The sequence below is a fragment of the Amborella trichopoda genome, chromosome 5 (assembly GCF_054954075.1).
Source record: "Amborella trichopoda isolate Santa Cruz 75 chromosome 5, AtrichopodaSantaCruz75HAP2 v2.0, whole genome shotgun sequence".
NCBI classification, from domain to species: Eukaryota; Viridiplantae; Streptophyta; class Magnoliopsida; order Amborellales; family Amborellaceae; genus Amborella; species Amborella trichopoda.
Genome location: NC_142340.1, coordinates 7,843,440 through 7,852,554, shown reverse-complemented (window position 1 = coordinate 7,852,554; position 9,115 = coordinate 7,843,440).

The following is a 9,115-nucleotide window of genomic DNA, read 5'->3' as shown; positions in this document are numbered from 1 at the left end:
GATAACTTTTCTTGAGATCCATGCCAACTTTAATAGTGATCTTTTGGGGTCCTACACACATGAGTGGGGGACGGTCCTATAGGATCATTACTTTCATATATATATATATATATATATATATATATATATATGGTGCAATTTGCATATGGATGCATTCGTAGCTGTAGAGGTAAGGTGCGCCTTCAAATTTTATCATGGTATATAATTTTGATGTAAAATGTTATTAGGATTATCTCAAAATCTATTTTCAACATTAAAAGTACCTTTTCCGATGGATTTTTGAGGTGCATCTGTAGCTCTACATTATAAGGTTGTAACCTTATATAAACTTTTTCATATGATGAGATTAGCTCATATGAACATATGAGCCCAACAGTCCAGATTGAATCTGGACTGATCTGACGGTCACTACCTCATTTTATATTTGAATATTAGTTTTTTTTTGTACAAATTTAAATAACTTGAAATTTTAAACGTGTATTCTTCAAAACATAAGAATCTAATAAAAATTTCAAAAAAATAATTTGCAAGAAACATATATATATATATGAAAAATTGTTTCATGTGGGCTGGACCGCATGACTACATATGCGGTCCAAAAATAGTACAGCATCCATCTTAAAGACGGATGCAAGTAGGTGTTCTATCTAAAAACAATGGAAACTAACGGTCCAAATGTTTTTCTTACTAGAATTATTATTTCTAGTTTTTAAAGTTTACTTATTTTTTTCATATTCATGATCTCCATGTTAGAGATTACATGGCCTTAAAAATTAAGTCAAAAAATCCATCTCAAAAATAGATTTATTAATAAGCCTGCATTTCTACATATGCTTGGTCGCATAGAAACCGGTACTCAAATTTCCAATTTTTTATACTAATGGTACTTTAAAGGGATCTAATTTTAATACCTTAATTAGACGTTCTCTTTGTTGTAGGCTTCCATGCAGTTGAAAAAGGTTGGCTACATTCCAATGTTTAAAAATACGGATCAAATTTCCAATTTTTTATACTAATGGTACTTTAAAGGGATCTAATTTTAATACCTTAATTAGACGTTCTCTTTGTTGTAGGCTTCCATGCAGTTTGAAAAAGGTAGGCTACATTCCAATGTTTAAAAATACGGATCAGTTTGCGGATCGTCAATCCCAATAACTAATCTAGACCGGTGGATCGGCGATCTAGCTAAGAGAATTGAAAAAAAAAAAGAAAAAATTGATCAAAAAGAAAAATAATAAAAAATAATGGGGCCAAAGAACCACTAGGGGAGTCAGACTAGCCCCCGATTTCATGTCTAGATTAGGCGATTGCGATCCCAAATTGCATTTTTTTAGACCTTGGTTCATTCAAATGCATATATTCACCTTGACGTAACACTTATGGAAAAAGTTTATATAAGGATGCTACCTTTTTTTTGATGAAGATATCATGATGCTACCTTATAATGTAGAACTAAGGATGCCCCTCAAAAATCCATCGGAAAAGGTAGTTTTAATGTTGAAAATCCTTTGATTGATCATCTCGACATCGAGATGTATGACTATGAAAAGTAAGAAGATTTTAAGTCTTAGAAATAATGCATTTTAGAACATATTATCTACACCATCTATTTTCAAGATTTTCATATGTTTAAAGATCTACTTGATTTTAACCATTTTTAAAATTTAAAATTTTATAATTAAATATAAAAATAGATTTTGAGATAATCCTAATAACATTTTACTATCAAAATTATATCCCATGATAAAATTTGAAGGGTACATTACCTCTACAAGTACGGAGGCGTCCGTAGGCAAACTGCACCCAACACTTCTTATGAAAGAAATTCACCTTGACGAGCTAGTTGCTGCGTATGTTGTTTGTGGGTCTTTAAACTACGCATTGAACAAAATAAGACGACCCTAAAACTCGTAAGGAGGTATTTTGCCCATGCTTATTCCTAAATATTATAAAAAGTCAAACTTTATTATATTAATTATTGCGCAATCAATCTAATCGTTGGCTGCCTTTGAAGGATGGTATCAATAAAATGTGAAGAAGTATTTTTAATTGAGAAGGTATGGAACGAGATCATTTACCTTTAGTACAAAGTGGTCACAATAATTTTGACCATAAAATTGGGTGGTTGCAATTGATCAAGCTCAAACTTCAAAATAAGTTTTCTTGAACTTTGTGGCATATTGAAACTATCAAATTTTACATCGGATGGTTGTAAGCAATTGTGACCATCTTGTACCAAAGGTGAGAATGGGGTTGGGGTCGTGGTGGTAGCATCACTTGTACCCTAAGTAAGGTCTAGGTTTTCATTTTCACCTAACGCATTAAAAAACCATTAACGATTTAAAAAAATGGGTAGGGGCTTGTCATCCCCATTGAATTACCAAAAAAAAAAATTTGTACCGAAGGTAAATGGTCTCATTGTGTACAATACCTTTTGATGAAATGAAAGTGTTTAAAAACCCGGATTGACTGGACGAACTAGCTATCTGGTAAACCCATTTGGAGCAACAAATCACATTGATTCTGTCATGCTGGAATCAATCCATAAAAATAAAATTTTAAAAAGAAAATAAAAAAATGTAATGTGTGGTAACCGGTTGACTCAACTAGTATGAATCTTGGTTCCTAGGTTCCAATGGAACTAGATCAGTCTAGATCGATTCCCGGTTTGAATAAGCAATTCCCAATCCTAACTACCGATTTTTGGAAAATTGAAGGAAAATATATTGTAATCCAATGAAAATTCAATGAAGTATGGTGCAATAATACTCCAAAGGTGTGGTTTGTATAAGGTTGCAACCTAACACAATCGAATTAAGGCACACCTCCAAATTTTGTCTTAACATGTGATTTTAGGGTAAAATATTCTTAGGATTATTAGAAAATCTATTTTTATATCTAATTATAAAATTTTAAACTCTAAAAATGATTTAAATCAAGTAGATCTATAAACATATGGAAATCTTGAAAATGGACGGTCTAGATATTGTGTTGCAAGATGCACTATTTCTTGAACTCAAAATCCTTTTTTATTCATATATCTCGATGTTGAGATGATCAATAAGAGAGATTTTCCTCATTAAAACAACCTTTTTTGATGGATTTTTTGGATCCATCTTTAATTCTATATTTTAAGATTGCAATCAATCTTTGATACACTTTTTTGTAACTGTGATATCTACCCTCAATCCCGTGATCAATCCCTCCAATCGATCATGAACATCCTCTTAGAGTATTCTAAATCATCGGGCAAGGGATTTGTCATTATAATAAGATTTTACACCAAGGTCTTAAAAAATGCCGATCCAGATTGAGACTAGCCGATCCGAATTGAGCAGGGACAAATCAGTTCTTGTGACATATCGAGAACTGATCGATCCCTCCCATGACATGACTAGTTATAACTGGTTCTTGGATAGAATTGACTAGTTATGTTAGAAAACCGATCAGAACCGGCTCCACTGTTTTAGATTATTATTATTATTATTATTATTATTTTTTTTTTTTTTTTTAAATGATTGGTTCTGTAGACCTTTCTCCAATATGCCGAACCAAGTAAAAAATATGGACGCGCAACCCACATCATTGATCCATTATTTTTTAAACATTGTATATCCAGATAACCATAATTACTCATCTAGTGTATGTTTACATAAAATGGAAAAAAAAAACAAAAAACTTGTTGATTTTCTCTTATGTACCTATTATCCTTACTGAATAATATTGTTGATTAACTTCATCTTCACATCTGTACATATTTGCTAGCAATAAAACTTGAGAGCAACCGTGATTCTATCTCTCTATTGAAGAGGAAAGTTGACGAACCTAAACCATACGGGAAAATTGCTTTAATTAGGAGTCATGCATGTCTCTCTTGGAGACCCCTTTCTTTTTTTGGAGATCTCATTTTCATGACCTAAGGTTTTATAAAACGGATCGGTGACGTAACACACATCTAGATTTTTTATCTGGTTTGGCAAATCAGGAATCCAAATCCACGATCCGGTCATTAAAAAATTAAAGAGATCGAAAAAAAAGTAAGGCCGGTTCTGATCATTTAGTTTTTGGGCTTAAAGATACCCTCTTTGTCTTTTAATCAAAGGATATAACACCCCTAACATAGAAAATATGAGCGATGATTCAATCTATTAACAAACCTAATAACCTCCACTATAGTGAAATCACCGTATATGCATTACCAGCCTATATCTTAATCTCTTCCATCATGTGGCACAATATCCTCTATGGAATAATTTTTTTTTCAAACATTTTACCTCTATGTTTCCCCACCTCATACAATTTAACTTATTTTTTTCTTTTTTTTTGAATGGTCATTGGGAATTTTCCTTAACATCATCACAAAGGTTACAAAAAAAAGGTCTGGTGTGACCAACAATGAGGGGAGTGAAACTCCCTGCTTGACCAAGCATCAACCAAGGAGTTACATTATCTATAACAATGGCAAAAGACTATATGATGGTTAGAAGCCTGGACTCTATCCCATAAAAAAACTGGTACCAATTTTTCAGGAATTTGTTGACCTCCTTTAACCCACTGGATAACATTTAAAGAGTCTCCTTCAACAATAATTTGTTGCTAAATACCTTTAAACAAGAGGAGACCTTGCAACAGTGCATGAGCTTTGGCTGTGTTGGCTGAACAAGGATGTAAAGGGCAAGAGAAAACAATTGATCTCCCATAGAATTTCTTCACAAACCTCTTATCCCAGCTTGCTTTGGATTGCCCAAAAAACTACTTTCAAATTTTAGTTGAATTCTATCCACAGGCAAGGGACGCCAACTTGGGCTTCTGACAACTTGCATGCTCCTTGAGTTTAAAGGCTACTGTTAAGTTATAGATAAGATCATGCCGCCTGGAGATAGAGGAACAAATTTTGGATTCCGTAACCCATGCTGCCACTGTTGTGAGGATAAGGTTGAAGATCGCTTTAGTTGAAGATGAAGTGCCCTAAAAAATTCTATTCTTATGGTCGTTCCACAAAATCCGAAGGGTAGACGCCAGAAGAGACCTCCATATGACTTAACCGATTCAAGAAGTAGGGGATGGAAACATTGAAGAAGGAAAAGTCTCTAAGGCTAGGGGTATCAACCTAGTGGATGTTGGCCTAGCCAAAGGCTAAACAATTGTTGGGCATAAAAGAAATAAGTGATTAATAGTTTCCTTATCAGTTGTACACATCAAGCAGATGTTGGGAAGTATTTTCCCTCTTTTTCTTAGGTTATCCATGCTCGCAGCCAAACAAAAGCCTAAACTTTGTGGGGGACCAAAAAATTCCTGCTAGAGACTGACCTTCAAGTGATGAACCCAAATAATCTGATCAGGCCTTGAAGGAGAGAAATGTAAAGAGCAAGGAGGGAAATAAAGGACATGAATTCCTATGATACTCTATCATCCACCTTATGATAACATCATAAATATTCCAGTCATCTTGGTGCTTAAAAATTAGAGAATCCACAAGTGCTTCTGACATTTTCACCTTCTGGAAGAGATGAGAGAATTGTGCTAAGAGGATTGAGGTGCCCAACCAATGATCGAACCACGACGAGTAGTAGTTCCATCCCCAACCAAGACCCTGTTATTTCTAAGAAAAAAGGATTTAAATTTATCAATATTCCTCCAAAGATAGGAGCACTATGCAACAACTTTTGGGGCTTTCGATGACATTTTGACGTAGTTATGAATCAGATTTGCTTTGAAGGACTTGCCTCCATAGTCCTTGTGTTTGAGTGGTCCATCTCCCCACCATTTGGTAAGGTGGGCCGCATTCATGGTATTAAGCCTTCTGATACCAAGACCTTCTTTTTTAGGAGTGCAGACCTTATTCCAACGAACTAAATGAAAATTTTCCTTTTTCTCAGAATTCACCCAAAAAAAGTTCCACACGAGAGTTTTCCAACTTCTTTACAATATGAGAGGGTACAAAAGAGAGCGACATAAAATATATAGGGAGATAACGTTGATTTAATTGGAGTAATTCTCCCACCTGGAGATAAGTATCATGATTTCCAGGTACTTGGTTCTTGTGGAACCTCTCTATCAAAGGATCCTAGATAGTTCTAGGAGACCAAATTTTTGCAAGGAAAAGAAGCTACACCACAGCCCATTAAGTCTGCCAACGGTTACATAGTAGTCTCATCACAATGAATTCCAGTAATGGTGGTTTTATACATATCGATCTTCGTTCCACTGAGGACCTCAAAGCACTTTAAAAACAACCAAAGATCAAGAATTTCTTGCTCTACCTCATGACCCCGGCGACTATTTACTAAAAACATAGGCCTCTGCAAATTTGCAAGACCATGTATGGGGCTGATGCCTGCCCAGTGCCAATAATATGTTAATATCATTTGAGTACTATAAATGCGCAGCCAGTGGTCCGTTGTTGGTAGTTTTAAATCCCTCAATAAAAAATTCTCCAACCAAGGTGTAAAGAAAAACCTTCCTCATTAACTGAACAAATCATTTGGCTAAAAAAATCTCCAACCAAGTTGTTAAGAAATGGCGATAAAGGGTCCCCCTTGTTGTGCTCGCGGAAGCTTTAAATCCGATGGGTTAATATTTGACAAATAAAGTATGATAAAAAATAAAAAAAAAACATACAATAAAAACACAGAGATTTACGTGGTTCACTTTAAAAGGGTTAATTCATGGGCACAACAAACAAAAATCCACTATACCAATGAAAGTTACAATAAGATTTTGGAACAAATCTCAACAAAAAAACTCAAGCCTTTCATTATCTTTATTCCTGATAATCATTACCGACAACACTAGATAGAAACGCGAGAGCAACGAGAAACTGACTTTTTCTCTAACTAAAAGCGAAACCATCCAAAATCTCAATGGGAACCGCTCCTCCACTTCTCTATAAGAAACAAACCTCTCAATCTTTGAAAGTCTAAAAGAGGCACCATTACAATGTTGCTGTCCAAAAGAAGCTCACTTCTCTCTAAGAGGGAAACTTTGCATATTATGCACAGAAGGATGTGCCTCTCTCTCTTTATAAAGGAACCACCATTCCCATATGGTCACTTAAACAGAGCACACAAATTCTCTGCACTTTTATCCCATATATATAAAATTAAGAATCCATATTAAATAGGAAACTTCTTATAAATTTTACATATATCTTAAAAACTAAAAACCATAGAGATATATCAAATAGTCCTAATCTTTTTGGATTTCGATTTCATTTAGGAAACTTATCGATATCAATCTCAATCCCACAAATATGGAATTTTCTAATGTGATTTTGGATAGCACCAAATCCAATAATTTCCACCTTGATATCAAAATCACCTGTTCACCATGCCAACATTTATTGAATAGCTTCATAAATTCTTTTTCTTTTGTCAAATAAATTTTTCATCATTCTTGCTAAAAATAGTGTTTGCCATTACATTTCTCCATCTCGAGCTTTGCATTCAAAACCTTTACTACCATACCGACGATCCCAAACCAAGCTGACACCACTTGTTGCACGCACGGAAGCTTTAAACCCGATGGATTAATATTTAGCAAATAAAGTATGAGAAATAAAACATGAAAAACATACAATAAGAACACAAATATTTATGTGGTTCATCCCAACAGGGCTATATCCATGGGCGCGACAAACAAAATTCCATTGTACCAATGAAAGTTACACAAAGATTTTGGAATAAATCTCAACAAAAAACCCAAGCCCTTCATTCTCTTTACTTCTGGCAATCATGATCGACAACACTAGATAGAAAGGCGAGAGCAACGAGAAAATGATTTTCTCTCTAACTAAAAGCAAAACCACTCAAAATCTCAATGAGAACCGTTTCTCTAAAAGAAACAAGAGTCTCAATCTTCGGGAATCTGAAAAAGAAACTATCACAATGTTCCTATTCAAAAGAAGCTCTCTAAGAGGCAACCTTGTATCTTATGCCCAGGAGGCCATGCCTCCTTTGGAACCACCATCATGGTGACCCAAATATGGCACACGAATGCTCTGCACTTTTATCCCATATATATAAAATTATGAATCTATATTAAATAGAAAACTTCCTATAGATTTTACATATATCTTAAAAACCCAAAACCATAGAGATATATCCAAGAGTCATAATCTTTTTGGTTTTCTATTTTCTTTAAAAAACTTATCAATATCAATATCAATCCCACAAAATATGAAAATTTCTAATGTGAGTAATTTTGGACAGCACCAAATCCAACACCCTACCCCCTGCTCGGTTCCTTTAATGGCTTTTACCATTAACCAAAATAGAATAGTGGGTGTAAAAAAAGCAACCATAAATCCACACTTTCCATCTTGGTCTAAAATCCATCAAACCCATCAAAGAAGATAAAAATTCCTAACTAACACAGTTATAAGCCTTTTCAAAGTCCAATTTTTATAAAACGTCTGTCATTCCCTCCTTTTATCCTAGAATTAACACATTCCTAGGTGACCAAAACACCATTTATAATTTGCATGCCTTGAATGAAGGCCGATTGAAGCTATGAGATTAGAGATTCCAAAATTGCTTTAAGCCTATTTGCAATCACTGTGGTTATAATTTTGTGTAAGCTACCTAGTAGACCTTTGGGTCTAAGATCATTCAAATGCTGAGTGGTATTTTTTTCAGGATGAAGGTTATGAAGATCGAGGTAAGAGAAAACCAAAAAAAAGTTGCTTGCCTTGAATGAAGGCCAACTGAGGCTGTTAGATTAGGGATTCCAAAACTGTTTAAAGCCTGTTGGCAAGTTATAATTTTGTGTAGGCTACCTAATAGACCTCTGGGCCTAAGTTCATTCAAATGCTTAGTGGTATTTTTTTTTCGGGATCAAGGCCATGAAAGTTGAGATCAAGGAAAGCCGATAAAAGTTCAGTCAAATCAAACTGATAGATACCAGAATTGATGAAAAAATCCATACAATAACCGTTAGGCCCTAGAGCCTCACTCCTTAGACTGTCAAAAACTGTTTCTTTTATCTCCTTTAGTTTGAAAGGCCGATCAAGCCGTAAGGCCTGCTTCTTTGATCTAGACCCGTAGCAATGGAAAAAATAAAGCATCTAGACCCGGATCAGATCTGTTGGGCCCAAAAATAATCACAATCGGGTCGA